We start from the raw sequence: 15,314 nt of genomic DNA, 5'->3' as shown, positions 1-15,314 counted from the left end.
ATGCTTGTGTAGACTGAGTCATCTTTTATACATATGAATATTTTATTGTGGTTTATAAAATAAATTCATTTTTTAAAAATCACTGAATTGATAGATTTTTGTCATTGTATTTTCTAAATCAACAAAATTACTATTGCCATCATGTGGAGACATATAAAATTTATGAATGACTTAAATGGGTCCTTATACTAGAAAAGACTGAGAACCATTGCTTTGCTATTCTTTCCTCTAGTTAGCCCTTTGAGACAAGTAGAATCATAATTTGGTGATGGAATGATCATTTTTGTTGTTTCAAGATGGATTTAAAAATAATTAGGTCTTTGTAATGACAATTTAAAGACAATTGGACAAATGGAAATACCCAGAGAAATCACAGCATTATTGAATCATAGGTTAGTATATGTGTCCTATTTTTTCCAAATTAAATCCTAATCATGAAATGTGAGCTGGCCCATAATCTCAAAAGGTTAGAGCACAGTGATGAAGAGGCAATATTTTATTTCCATAGGGGTCAGCTAGTGTTAAATAGATAGAATTCATTCACTGGTCACAAACTGGGCCCTTGATTCTGGCTCTTTGGTCAAAGAGAGACAAAGTATGGGAGTGGGTCTTTGACAAAGTCTTTCACAATGGTGGAGAAATAATTAACTCAATAGAGTCTTGATCATAACTGACAGAAAACACATTACTCAGCCAGCACAGATATTCATATTCATCTCTATTCTCTACCAGGTGACTAAATCTCATCTTTCTCATCTAATCAGACTCCCATAGTCTTTGGGGGACAACTTCTCCTGAGATATTCACACATCCACAATTTAACTAGACTTGAATATGTATGTGACTTGAAAACAACTGGACATTTTGGGGGAAAGCATTTCTATTAATGAGAAAGACACCAAGAACACAAGATTCGAGGAGAGCTATGAGGGACCCTCACACAGTCCAACTGATTAATTTTACATTTGAAAATACTAAGGTCTAGAAAGGTTAAGTGCTTAGGTTCTCTGACTTCAAATCCCAAACTCTTTTTAGTATACAACACTCTCTGTTTTTCCTTTTTCCATAGCAAACATGGTATGTTATACCCTTTCTATAGTTGGTTAAATAGTTAGAAAGAAGTTCCCACCAGAGATATCTTCAGCACAAAAATATCAATGTAATCTTGACATTCAATTCACATTAGAGAAAATCCTAAGACTGCTGATATATTTCAGAACTTCATAAACATTTGTAGAAGAATAGATATGTTGATATCCCTACTCATTTTTATTTTCAAGTCTCAGAAGATTCAAGGAAATGAGAAAAGGAAAGAAAAAAGCCAAGAAAATGAAAAAAAGGAGGTCAAGAATGGATTAGGAGAAGAAAAAGTTCACAAGTAGCCAAATCTGAGTGTCAAGAGGGCAGTAGGGAGAAGAATAGAGATTGAACATGGGAGAGGCAAGAAAAGCATCATTAGGAAGGATCAGAGGATGAGAAAAGGGAAAATTTAAAAAGGGCTATTGGTGATGCAGACACACATAGATATGAAAATGGAGGTCCCCACACTGGTTGTCAAAATACCCTGGAAGTCATGAAGACTGCATTTGAGATTCTAGACAAAAGCATTAAGCAATGCCCACTTGATTACTCCCTAAAGGACTGGAGGGGGAAAAAAAGAACTATATATTCTGATATTCTGTTATATAGATTGTTTGAACAATGAGTCTCTCCTTACTCAACCACTCTGTGGCCTAAAATGCTGGGGGAAGCATATCCTCTGGACTTCTATTAAATTTTCTTGAACAAGAAGGAAAGAAGGAAATCTATGAGGTTCCCTCTGTCAAACTAGCTGATGGTTTCTGAGCACCATAACCTATGAACTGCCCTCTAGCCTCCTCCTGCCTTTTTCTAGATTAGCCTGAATTCATATTGTTGGATCTCAGGTCCATAGATTTTTCAGTAAAATGAATAAGGAGGGATATAGAAAGCAGAGTTGATGAGTGATGCTGTGTCTCCTCATGAATCAGTCACAGAATCATCAATGACTCACAGCCTTTCAGAGCTGAAAGGGACACAGAATCGTGGGAATTAGAGCAGGAATGGGAGCTTACTGATCATCTTGTCTATTCTTCCTGTCCAACCTTCTCATTTTATACATCAAAAAAATTAAGGCCTGGATCTGGAACAGGGGTGGGGATTTGCCTACACCACACCAGTATTCAGTGACAGAGTTAGGATTCAAAATAAAATTTTCTAACTCTAAAACTCATGCCCTTCCACTTCACCACTGCCTCATCTAATCTAATCTTCTGTCCAGTACTGGAATCTCTTCTATAATATCCTTGACAAGACCTTGTCTGGTCTCTGAATTTGTGAGACAACTTGTTCCATTATTAGACAGTCCTTATTGTCAGAAAGAGTTGATTTTCGAGTCAAAATCTACCAGTCTGAAGCCTTTGCCCAAAGTTTCTGATTCTGCAGAAAAAAAGTCTAATCCCTCTTTCCTATGATGGCCACTTCAGAGATCTGAAGAGGTGACCACATCTTCCCTTAGTCATGAAAACAACACAGGTATATCTCATTTCATGGTACAGGTGCAAGTGTCTATAAAGTGGTAAGTTGTCTATAAAAAGATTTTCTGTTTAACAAACCATATCTTTCTACTGATGTATATAATTATGTTCCCATGGGAGAAACCCTGGCTTCAATGCTGAAAAAAAAATTACATTTAAGAATATAGCAAGTCTTTTAAAAAAACACACAAAATTAATGAAAAAAATATTCTGACAAAATATCTCATTATTAGCAATGCCCAAAAATAAATCATAGAATATGAATACTGTACCAGAAACTCTACTCCCTTGGGGTTGGTTCCATGTTAGCGAGAACTGTATCTATGTGAGGGGTGCCAGGCTCTTTAAAAGCAGTTCCCAGCTGGGAGATACAAAACTGTCTTCTTCCTTCCTGTCAGGATAAGGGAACTTCTCTATTCCCAAATAAGGACACTGTCTTCTAACCTCACATTATTGGCCCCAATCCGATGTCCCTCTGTGGTTTCTTTAACTATTTGAAACAGGGCTCTTTGTGCTGTGAAGGGTATATGCTTTATTTATTGGTATATCTGAATTAGCCCCAGCCTCACTTTCTCTTTCCAGAGGAGCAGCCAGGTCTTTCTGCAGAGGGGATTTCTTTCTTTAAAAGGATTAGTTCTCTGACAAGCCATTTGTGTCAATAAGTGCCACTCTCCAGAAGTAGGGTTTCTTAGGAAACATAAGTTTAAATGTTTCCTATATGTAAGGCATTGTGCTAAGCCCTTTGCAATTATCATTTCATTTGATTCTAACAATGTACCACATGATAAGCCTTCATCAGTGTATTCTCCAGTGAACATCTTCAAACAAAGATTGAATTTTTAAGATATGATAAGAAGGAGACTGTTCTTCAGGCATCTGTTGTACCAAATTTATTTTCTTGTTTCTGACAAAGGCACCTCCATCTTCCCAAAAGTCCAAGATAACTTGGAGTCATTATCACCTCTTTATTTTCCTTCACCCATCATAATCAATCAGTTGACAAGTCTTATTGATTCTACCTCCACAATCTCTCCCTCTCTTTCTCTGTATTCCTATGGCTACCACCGTGACCTTCATTTTCAAAGATCACGGCATCAGGGAGATGTCATGACAAGCATGTGAACTGGATTTGAGTGAAGCGGGTTGTGCTAAGTCACCAGCCTCACTTCCTCCTCCAGAGCTATCTGAGTCCAATGGCTAGATAGGATCAGGACAACTGGAGATGGCCCTTTTCTGGATTATTGTTCCAACCTCCAATCAGTCCACAATCCTTTCTCAAATCTCTCCTTTACACGCCACAAGGAATGATATTCTGACCTATCATGTCCCCAGTCAGAAAGCTCTAAAGATTCTCAATGGCCCCTAGGATGAGATACAAACTCTTCACTTTTTCCCTTCACAGTTTGATTTGAGACTGCCTTCCCAGAGTTATTACACATTACTCCAGTCAAAGTGGTCTCTACCTTTTGTTCCACATTCCATGACCTTCCATCTCATAAGGCTGTCTGCCATGTTTGAATTCTACTTCCTCCTTTACTTGAACTCCCTAACTTCTTTTTTTTTAGGTTTTTGTAAGGAAAATGAGGTTAAGTGGCTTGCCCAAGGCCACACAGCTAAGTAATTATTAATTGTCTGAGACAGGATTTGAACCCAGGTACTCCTGACTCCAGGGCCAGTGCTTTACCCACTGCACCACCTAGCCACCCCCTCCCTAACTTCTTACAGAATACTTCAAGCCTTTTCTGATAACTGCTAATGCTCCCTCCATTCTTAAATTACCTTTTATTCAATTTGCCTATATTTTACATTGTCATATACATACATACATATATATATATATATATATATATATATATATATATATATTTATTTATTTCACATAGGTGAAAGTAAATTCCTTGAGGTCACAGACTGTTTTTGTTTTTACATACTGAGTCCCTTCCAACTCTGAAATTCTGTGAGTGAATAAACTAAAGAGAATTACCATATCTTTCCTAAATCTACTCTTAATATAATGACAGCTCTGCTATTTACTAGCTATGTGATTTTGAGTGGTTCTGGGACCCATGGCTGGGTCTCAGTTTCCTCAGATATAAAATCAGGGTATATATAACTCACTTGCTGGGCTAACTCTGGTAAATGATTAAATTGTCTTGACCATCCTTGTGCTATAGTTGCTTCATTCCAGTCCCTAAAACAGGTTAAAGGAGTTCAAGCCATTCTGGAAAAAAAAGGCTTTTATCTTCCAACTCTCTTTCCTCATCTCCATTACTGTCTAGGAAGAAGGCCAGTAGAACAAGTTTGGTGCTGTCTGACATCACTCTTAAGTTTGAACTGGAAAAAAATCTTGCTGGCTTCTTGCCTCAATGAGGTCCCAGTACATCTCCCCAGAGGTGGATGCACATGAGCAATAGAGGACATAATCTCTTTCCACTGGCTTTGAAAACCACTATATTGGTGCTCTAGGGTGCTTGGGGATCCCCTGGGATGGTGGCACCTTCCATGGTCTTGGCATCCACTCATGGTCAATTAGCCACTCTACCAAACACCTGCTGCCAAGAGAATTCAGTTGGCTATAGAGTCTGATATTTCCAGATCACCACCCTTATGAAATAATACCCTAATAGTATCAGCAGGGACTGGAATTGCTCTTTTAGAATCTCTCTGGTTACTCCCTTTCTGATGGCCTGCCTTTCCTTTGGTCCTGTGAGGAAGGTAACCAATATTGCTAAATATCCCTCTGGGTAAAGCTCACAAACTTCATACTCTTCTTTCCTATTCAAAGCTGAGCACCCAAAAGTTATACTCTTTGTCTGCCCTTCAAGCAGAGATGAGTAAGCACAAAGGCTAGTAGTGACTTAGCTTCCTTACTTTGTTATCTGACAAAGAAAAGGGGAGCAGGGGACATTGGAAAGGGGAGGGATGGGGATAAGGAGAGGGGGAGGGGGAGGGGAGGAAGAGGACAGAGAGGAATACTGCTTCCTATTCTATGGAATAGAAGGGCATTCCAATCAAGATAATATCCTGTGTTAATATGAAAAACATTTTTAAAAAAAGTCAAAAAACCCAAGCTATTCTATAAATCATTTATATGAAAAAAAAACTTTCCTTAAGATTTGATGGCTCATATTTTCAATAAAGAGGGGCAGGGGAGGGTAGTCCCTCAATTAAAAACGTTAAATAAATGGTTCTCTTTTCCTTGGTTTGAGAATATGTGCCAATCCTAAGTAATGGACATTTTGCCCCTCTGATATAGAAAATAGAAGACATTCAAGTGACACAGGGGCCAAACCATAAGCAGGACCTCAAAAACTCAGATTTGCCCCACTTCATGCCAAAAGTCAATGTATTATGATTTCATCCTTGTGGAAATACCCTCCACCTGACACTCAGAAAAGTTAAAATAAATTTTCTACAGTGACATAGCAAAGTTTTAAAGGTATATTTTGGACCAAAGTATTTTAAACTCAACTAACGGCTACACCTGGCTATTCCAAGGATGCTTAGAAAGATGTTTCTAAGGATCTTCTGTTGTGACTCTTCTAGCAGACCACTCATCCTACTGCTTGTATTCTGATATATAACTGGTCACATTTCATCAGTCATTTTGTATGTAAGTCCCAAAGTCAAGAAGCATGACCCAGGACAGCAAGCTTGTCTTGAAGCCAAAAAAACAAAACAAACAAACAAAAAAAACTATGTTCAAATCTGCCTCTGATACTTTCTAGCTATATGACAATATTCAACCTTGCAAGCCCCAGTTTTCTCATTACTGAAATGCAGTTTTTATCTTTAGCACAGAGTTGGTACATCCCTCAAAGATAATATCATGTAAGACATTTGTGAATTTCAGAATATCATGCATGAGTGTCAGTTACTATTTTCCAGCATTTTGTATAAATTAGATACTCTAATAAATAACATGAATTGAAAACCACAAAAGTCAAGAGGGCAGCTAGGTGGCACAGTGGATAGAGTATCGGCCCTGGATTCAGGAGGACCTGAGTTGAAATCCAACCGTAGACACTTGATAACTGCCCAGCTGTGTGACCTTGGGCAAATCACTTAACCCCAATGCCTTAAATAAATTTAAAAAGAATTTTTTTTAAACTCAGAAGTCAGAATGAACAACTACTCCAGGACACTCCCTAACAAATCCTTCTACCCCCAAAGTCTTGGCAAGGCTTTAACTGTGGAGAGAGGGAAGGAAGCTCCAGTCCCTTCCCACAGACACTTGTTAACATTCATCTGTATCACAGTCTCCCTGAGGGGAGAAAGGCCTCTACCTTTCATACTTTTCCTCATACATTTTCTCCCCTTACATTTCAAGGGGTCCTCTCATTTCTGGCATTCAAAGCATGAATTTAAAAGGCCCAGCTACACTAATACTTTGTTGGTGGAGCTGTGAACTCATCCAACCTTTTAGGAGAGCAATTTGGAATTACGCCCAAAAGAGCAACAAAAATGTGTATAATATCCTTTGATTCAGCAATACCACTACTGGTTCTATACCTTGAAGAGATTATGACAAAGGGTAAAAATATCACTTGTACAAAAATATTCATAGCAGCCCTGTTTGTGGTGTCAAAGAATTGGAAATTAAGTGAATGTCCTTCGATTAGGGAATGGCTTAACAAACTGTGGCGTGGTGTGTGTGTGTGTGTGTGTGTGTGTGTGATGGAACACTATTGTTCTACTAGAAACCAGGAGGGATGGGAGTTCAGGGAAGCATGGAAGGATTAGCATGAACTGATGCTGAGTAAGATGAGCAGAACCAGAAGAACACTGTACACCCTAACAGCAACATGGGAGTGATGATCAACCTTAATGGACTTGCTCATTCCCTCAGTGCAACAATCAGGCACAATTTGGGGATATCTACATTGGAGAATGCCATCTGTATTCAAAGAAAGAATTATGGAGTTTGAAACAAAGACCAAAGACTAATACCTTTAATTTAAAAAAAACACCATTATCTTATTATGTAATTTTGCTATCTCTTATACTTTATTTTTCTTCCTTAAGGATGTGATTTCTCTCTCATCACATTCAATTTAGATCAATGTATACCATAGAAACAATGTAAAGACACTGTAAAAACAATGTAAAGACTGCCTTCTGTAGCAGGTGGGGGTGGGGAAGGGAAGCAAGAATGGGGGGGAAATTATAAATAAATAAATGAATGAATGAATACATGAATAAATGAATGAATAATAAATAAATTCAAAACAAATAAAAATTTTCTTAAAAAATAAAATAAAACAGCTAGCATCTGTACCAAACACTTAAACTGCTTAGGTTTCTTCCTGTTCACCACAATCTCCTATACTCATTCTTCCCCAAGTTTAATGCTTTCTAACAGAGAAGTTGAACAAATCCAGAAGGGCTGGAAACTACCTGAACACCTTAAAGCCAACTGTCTTACACTCACAGCCCAGTCCTGAACCATTGGGAAACTACCAAATGGGTTTTTTGTTGTTTTTCAACAAGGAAAAGGAAATAATAGCTATAGAATTTCTGCTTTTTAAATGTATGTGAAGTATTAGCAAGCAGATGGTCAGCCCATTCCTGTCTCCAAAGTCTCCTTGCAATATCTTGCACTAACCCTAAAGAACGATCCTCAGCTATAATGACAAAGCACCCACTATGCTAGGAATTAAAGGGGGCTCAAAAGAACTAGATGATTCGTCTGCACTTAAGGCTTACAGTATTAAGAGTTCTGATTTTAGAGTCAGAAGTCTTGAGTTTAGGTCCTGGATCAGCTTTTGTTACCAGGGTAAATTTGAGCAAGCTTCTTGTGTCTGGGCTTCAGAGATTAAACTAAGCTCTTTTTCAGCTATAAATTCTATGATGCCATAAACAAATAAGGAAAATGGCACACCCACTATTAAAAAGTCAATAGAAGGGGTGGCTAGGTGACAAAGTGGATAGAGCACCAGCCCTGGAGTCAGGAGAACCTGAGTTTAAATCCAGTCTCAGATACTTAATAATTACCTAGCTGTGTAACCTTGGGCAAGTCACTTAACCCCATTCCCATACCCCCACCCAAAATCAATAGATGTGAAACCTCACATAGTCATATGAAGCAATGTAAATAGTGTTAGGAGGTGGCAAAAATGAATGTAAGGACTGGTTGGAAAAGAATGAATCTGGGAAATCTTCCTGAAGATTGAGAGTTAAATCCATGTTGGAATCATGAGAAGAACAAAAGCATTATAGGGATCAATGTTGCATTTAATCATTCTTTCCAAGGAATGGAAAAAATTGGTCTTATACACCAAAGGGAAACAGAAATAGGTCAGCAGATTTTGGTCAGAGAAGACACATTCAGTTTCATTAACAATGCTGAACAACTTAAGGAGCTCTCCCACTAAAATCCTTGTCAACTTAATAGCAGAACATTATGATTTCAACTGGGCCAAACATGTTACTATCCTGGTGTTTTGGTGTTTTTTTTCCTTTTCCTAAAGGGTTATATGGGGTATGAGTAGGGTCTACTTTAAATAGGCTTGAAGTGTCCCTTCTTCATCTAGAAAATCCACGCCTGCTCCCAAGGAAGGAGAGTAAAATGGAAGAAATCTAGTCACTAAAATCAGGGTGGAAATTAGGGAAGAAGGAAAAAGTGACTTGGGGAACAGTAGCCTGAGGTGGTAGTATAGTGTAATGATAATAACTCATATTCAAAAAGCAATTCAAGATTTGCAAAGCACTTTATATACATTATTTCATTTGATCCTCATAAAAACTGATTTAGGTGTTATAATTATCTTCATCTTATAAATTTAAAAACTGAGATCAGCAGAGCTTAAATGATTTACTCGAGATTGTACAATGAGTAAGTAGTGTAATTTGAGCTCAGATCTTTCCTGAATTCAAACCTAGTACTCTATCTACTCTAGCCAAACTAAGTGAAATAGTTATGGATTTAGCATCAGGGCACTTGGGTTTGAATCTTGGTTCTGTGTAATATGGTACAAGTTACTTTCCTTCTCTGTGCCTCAGTTTTGTCATATGTACACTAACAGCAACACATCTGCATTTGATCTCTAAGGTCTCATCATCAATTAATTCAATGATCCTATGAGTAAACAGGCTCTGTTTGCCTCAGATTAGAGTTCTGCACAAGGAGACCAGATGGCTTTCTAGACTAAATTGTCTTTTTTCTCTCTCTCTGGTCCATTGTCTAAGGAAGTTTTCAGTATACATGACATATTCCTTTTTCCTAAGTATGGACATAGGCATAGGAAATTCCCACTTTTCTTCCTGTGAATACAGACTCTAAGATGCCTTGTACTAAGTAGCTTTTAATAGGAGAGAAAAGCTCTCAATGACAGCCTTCCCCTATTTATTTTGATGGAATTGAATACTGTCAGTGGTGGGATTCAGATAAATTAACAACTGCTTTGCCAAACTCAACATAAAATAAGGTCTGGTTCTACCAAACTGGTGTGAACCAGCTGACTCCCAGCTGGGTGAAGGGGAGAAAGTGTAGCATGTCATCTCACCTACTCTGATTTTCTGACTGCTTTTCGTGACACTCATCCCACCTTGTCCAACACACATGGTCCTCTTCTCTACAACAAGATCATTGCTTCCCATCTGCTCTAGCTTGAAAATCCTGTTCTAAGAACCGCTAAACTTAAGGCTACTAAGAAGTTAGAGGAGAGGGACAAGATACCACCCAATCTTCCTGGAGCCAAAGTATGATTTCCCTGAGAGAAGAAAAAAAAATCCTACTCAAGTTTGCACTGCTGATTAATACTCTTTCTACTGGCCATTAGCACTTCCAAACAAGAGATACCTGTTCAGTTCAAAATTTTCCTTTGGCTTTCTCTGGTTAGGCCTTTAAGAAAGCATCCTGAGAACTTCTGCCCTCATCCCCCAAAAGAACAGGTCAACATTAAACAACTGCCTCTCCACTGCTCATTTCCTAGACTGACCATCATTGACTCTCTTGTTTTTGCTGACTTTGTTCCCTTGGAGTTTTCTCATATTGAGATGACTGTCATCCTCCCCCCCCCCCCCCCCCAACAAGTGACTCTTAAACCACAAAGGAAAAGGAATAAGGGCAGTAAAAGTGTTTACTGCCCCCTTATCCCTGAGGAACAAACACCACTAAGGAGTTAACTTGAAAACTTGAACCCTTATACAACCTAAGAGGAGTAAACAAACCCACAGAGGCCAGACATCTCATATAGTAACCTCTTTGTCCTCTTAACTTTCTATTCCTGAGAGAATTCAAGTTCACGTTCCCCAGCCTCCACCAGCCAAAAGCGGCCATCCTCTCTTCTATACTCACTATTCTCTATGACTCCACAGGATTACTGGGTAAGTCATGATCTATTCAATGTCTTTCCCAATCCATACTCCTACCTTTTGGGAGTTAGGAAACTACTATGCAGAATGCACTAACATGTCTTGCTCCAAAATTCCTGTATCTATTATTGGCCATAGCTATATTTTTTGTGGCTAACCTAGTTAAAGAGGTGGAATCTTTGAACTACTTGATGAAAACTGATAATGGAGACAGAAAATAGGAGACGTAAAAAGTATTAGAAAAATATGGGAAAAAAGGCCTTTGAATAGAATATAAGGGACTATAATAATAATAAGAGAAGAAAAAGACAGTGTAATGCACAGAAAGTGATGGAAAACACTGAAGTCAGAATCCATAGGATCAAGAGCTGGAAGTGACCTTAAGAAGCATGGTATAAAGATAATAGGCCATTTATCACCGTCTAGGCAACAAATTCGATTCTGGGGAACCTCTAGTTGTATAGTTCAGTGAAAAGTCTGCCTTTGGAGTTAGAGGACCTGAACTAGAATTCTAGCTCTGCCATTTAATATCAGAATAGCTTTCCCTTTCTGGAATTAGTGACCTCATCTACAAAATGAGGAGGCTAACTAAACAAGATGGTCTCTACATTTCCTTCTACCACAAAATCTAAATTCATTGAATTTTAATGCTTGAAGGGTCCTTTAGAACACTTTCTCCACCTAAAGATCATAGGGCTGTGGAGTTAGTGTTAAAGTTCATTTCACTAAATAGCTTAACATAATAAATAAGCAAATACCCTTTCCAGTTTTTTGTCCCATTTGGTCTAGACCAGAAGTTAGAAAATGACAGCCAGTGGATCAAATACAGTTTCCTGCCTGTTTTGTAAGATCTGAGATAAGAATGGTTTTTAACATTTTAAAAAACAATAAAACTTTACTTTGAAATATAAAAACTATTCTTAGCTGGAGGATTTACAAAAATTTTCTGCCTCTAAGTCATAGACTGCCTATGATTTCACCAACATAGACATTATTTTCATGAAAAAATTCCTTCTACTGGTGGCTTAGCCCTACCTGATCTAAAATTATATTATAAAGTATCAGCCATCAAAACTGTCTGGTATTGGCTAAGAAATAGAGTGGTGGACCAGTGGAATAGACTAGGTAAAATAGCAGGAAACGATTATAGTAATCTGCTGTTTGATAAACCCAAAGAGTCCAGTTATTGGGATAAAAATTCTCTTCCGGGCGGCTAGGTGACACAGTGGATAAAGCACCAGCCCTGGAGTCAGGAGTACCTGGGTTCAAATCTGGTCTCAGACACTTAATAATTACCTAGCTGTGTGGCCTTGGGCAAGCCACTTAACCCCATTTGCCTTGCAAAAAAAAAAAACCTAAAAAAAAACCTCTTTGATAAAACTGCTGGGAAAAATGGTGGCAGAAACTTAGATTAGAGCAACACCTCACACCCTATACCAAGATAAGATCCAAATGAATACAGGATTTAGACATAAAAAACATTTTAAGCAAATTAGAAGATAGAGGACTGGTTTACCTGCCAGATATATGGAAAGGGAAGCAGTTTATGACTAAGGAAGACATAGAGAACATCACTAAAACAAACTAAATGATTTTGATTACATTAAATTAAAAAGCTTTTGCACAGATAAAACCACTGTAAACAAGATCAAAAGAAAGGTAGTAAACTGGGAAACAATGTTTACAACTAATGCTTCTGAAAAAGGACTCATTTCTAAAATATACAGAGAACTGAGTCAAATTTAAAAAAAAGCCATTTCCCAATTGACAAATGGTCAAAGGATATGCAAAGGCAATTTACAGATGTGATCAAAACATAGCCATATGAAAAATTTCTCTAAATCATTACTTATTAGAGAAATGCAAATTAAAGCTTCTCTGAGGTACCACCGCATACCTCTCATACTGGCCAATATGACCAGAAAGGATAATGATCATTGTTGGAAGGGATATGGAAAATTTGGGACACTATTACATTGTTGGTGAAGTTGTGAACTCATCCAACCTTTCTGAAGAGAAATTTAGAACTATGCCCAAAGGGCAACAAAAATGTACATGCCCTTTGATCCAGCAATACCACTACTGGGTCTAAGTCTGGAGGAATCTGCATGAACTGATGCTGAGTGAAATGAGCAGAACCAGAAAAACACTGTACAACCTAACAGCAACATGGGGGTGATGAACAACCTTGATGGACTTGCTCATTCCATCAGAGCAACCATTAAGGACAATTTGTGGTTGTCTGCATTCAGAGAAAGAACAGTGGAGTTTGAACAAAGATCAAGGACTATTAACTTCAATTTAGAAAAAAACCTGATATCTTATTGTCTGATCTTGCTATATCTTATACTTTATGTTTCTTCCTTAGGGATATGATTTCTCTCTCATCATATTCAACTGAGATCAATGTATATACCATGGAAACAATGTAAAGACTGGCAAATTGCCTTCTGTGGGGGGGGTGGGGGGAAGTAAGATTAGGGAAAAAAACTCAAAATAAATAAAATCTTCAAAAAAAAATTTCTTCTACCAATGAATACCAACAACTGCAATCTAAAAAGTTACCTACAGAACTGGGAGATTAGTGACTATGGGAGGCCAGCTCTGCATCCATCCTTTCCCATTGCCTTCTAAACTTTGTGCAGAGTAATTAATATTCCTCCTCATATACACATATATTATTTTCAATTTACATAGGTATTGCTCTTACAAATTTTTTAAAAACCATTATTATATTCAGTAATTTTAGCATTATGCAATTCTCAAACAGATATTAATATTAAAATTGTTGTCAGGATGGGTATTCAAATTTTTTTTTACTCTAAGATGGAATCCTCATACTGAAAAAGGTTAGGAATTGTCTTGCTGGTTGTTTAATTAAATATCCTTAATTTACAAAAAAAGCAATTGAGTCTCAGAGCAGAGAATAACCCAAAATCACACAATGAAGTGAAGACAAAAGGTTGGGTATCCTAGTCTGAAATTGTTTCCTTACACAAGATTGTCTCCCCTCACAATTTATCTGTTTTTAATAATGAATTATTCTTCTTTATTTTTAAAAGTAGGAAAAACCCATTTATCTGGATTCAACCATTTTAGCCATGATTGAGACATCATTGCCACCTAGTGGAAATATACCTTAATTGCATGAAAAATTACCCATCTTGAAGTGCTAGGAGTGACATTTGTGAGTGATGATCTTGCAAAAAGTATATAATTATTTGTTCAAGTTGATGAAACTGAAGTCCTAGAACATTCCCAATAGCATTCATCACTAAGCTTGGGTAATATCTCTTCTACTATATTGTTCTAGGAAGAGAATATCTAGGAAGAGTAAGGAGTCCTACAATTCATCTACTATAGCCTTCTTGTTTCACTGAGAAGAAAGAATCCTATCCACTTGTCCAAGGTCACAGAGTAAGTGAGTGGCAGAGGCAGATCCACTGAAATAGGTCTCTTGACATCCAAGGTCAGTGCTTTGTCTAACTCTAAATTGCTGTTTTATTTGATGAATTAATTGTTGAATGAATAATACAGGATGAGAAAAATCAAAGCATTGGATTAGAAGCTTAAAATCACTGGTGTCATTAAAAACAAAGGTTTGGGTCTCATAGTAACTAAGCCACAAACATACAAAAAAGCCGAAGAGACAACATCCATTTTCTCCTCACCCCATTTCACTTTGGGTATAGACCCACAATCCTAAAAGTATGTAGGGTTTGTAATTCCTAAATTTACAATAATGGGTGAAGCAGATGGCCTTGCTTATTTGAATGCAAGGTTCAGCTCTTGTAGAGGCAAGACATAAAGATAGGGACTGAAGCATGGAAGCACTCTCAGACTCTGTAGAACTACAATGGTAGTGCCTTCTAGGCTGTCCCAGGAGGCACACTCAAGTCATCAACCCTTCTTAGTTTCATGCTTGAAAACAACTGGCCTCCACATTCTCCTCCCAGGTCACCCTTACTACAAAGGAGCTATCTCCCCTTTAAAGAAATCAAGATCAGCTTCACAGACCCTCCCTAAAGAGTAAAGAGAGGCAGGGAAGGGAGACAGCTGCCAGCAGAAATGAGGAAGGGAATGCCGTGATTCTGAGCAACTTGGGACATGGAGATAAATTTGTATAGCTATATTCTGTATTAGAAGATCCTGTCCAAGGGCATATATAGAATTCTGAATGGTCAGTTTATTTCCTTAGCAATCACTGCCCTACCACAGTTTTACAGTCAGTGGCTGCCATCAATCATCCTAGCTTCCCAGGCTTACTGTAATGATGAAGACTGATGATAAACACAAATCATTCCAGCAGAGTCCCATCTGCTCTCCCAGGAAACTTTTTATCTAGAGCTCTGCTTTAAGATTAGGTTCCAACAATCCACTTGAGCCCTTTATGATTATAAAGGCCAGTGAAACTCTGGTGCAGAGAAGAAACTTGTGAAGCTG

The 15,314-nt window shown here is 37.8% G+C and overlaps 1 protein-coding gene across 5 annotated transcripts in view; it reads right to left on the bottom strand.

The window, feature by feature from the left end:
- CMIP (c-Maf inducing protein) overlaps positions 1-15,314 on the bottom strand; it is a 275,350-nt gene that overhangs the window by 79,273 nt on the left and 180,763 nt on the right. The gene's annotated exons all lie outside the window — the stretch shown is intronic.

Source organism: Macrotis lagotis, chromosome 1 (assembly GCF_037893015.1).
Source record: "Macrotis lagotis isolate mMagLag1 chromosome 1, bilby.v1.9.chrom.fasta, whole genome shotgun sequence".
NCBI lineage: Eukaryota > Metazoa > Chordata > Mammalia > Peramelemorphia > Peramelidae > Macrotis > Macrotis lagotis.
This window is presented reverse-complemented; position numbering and strand designations above follow the sequence as displayed.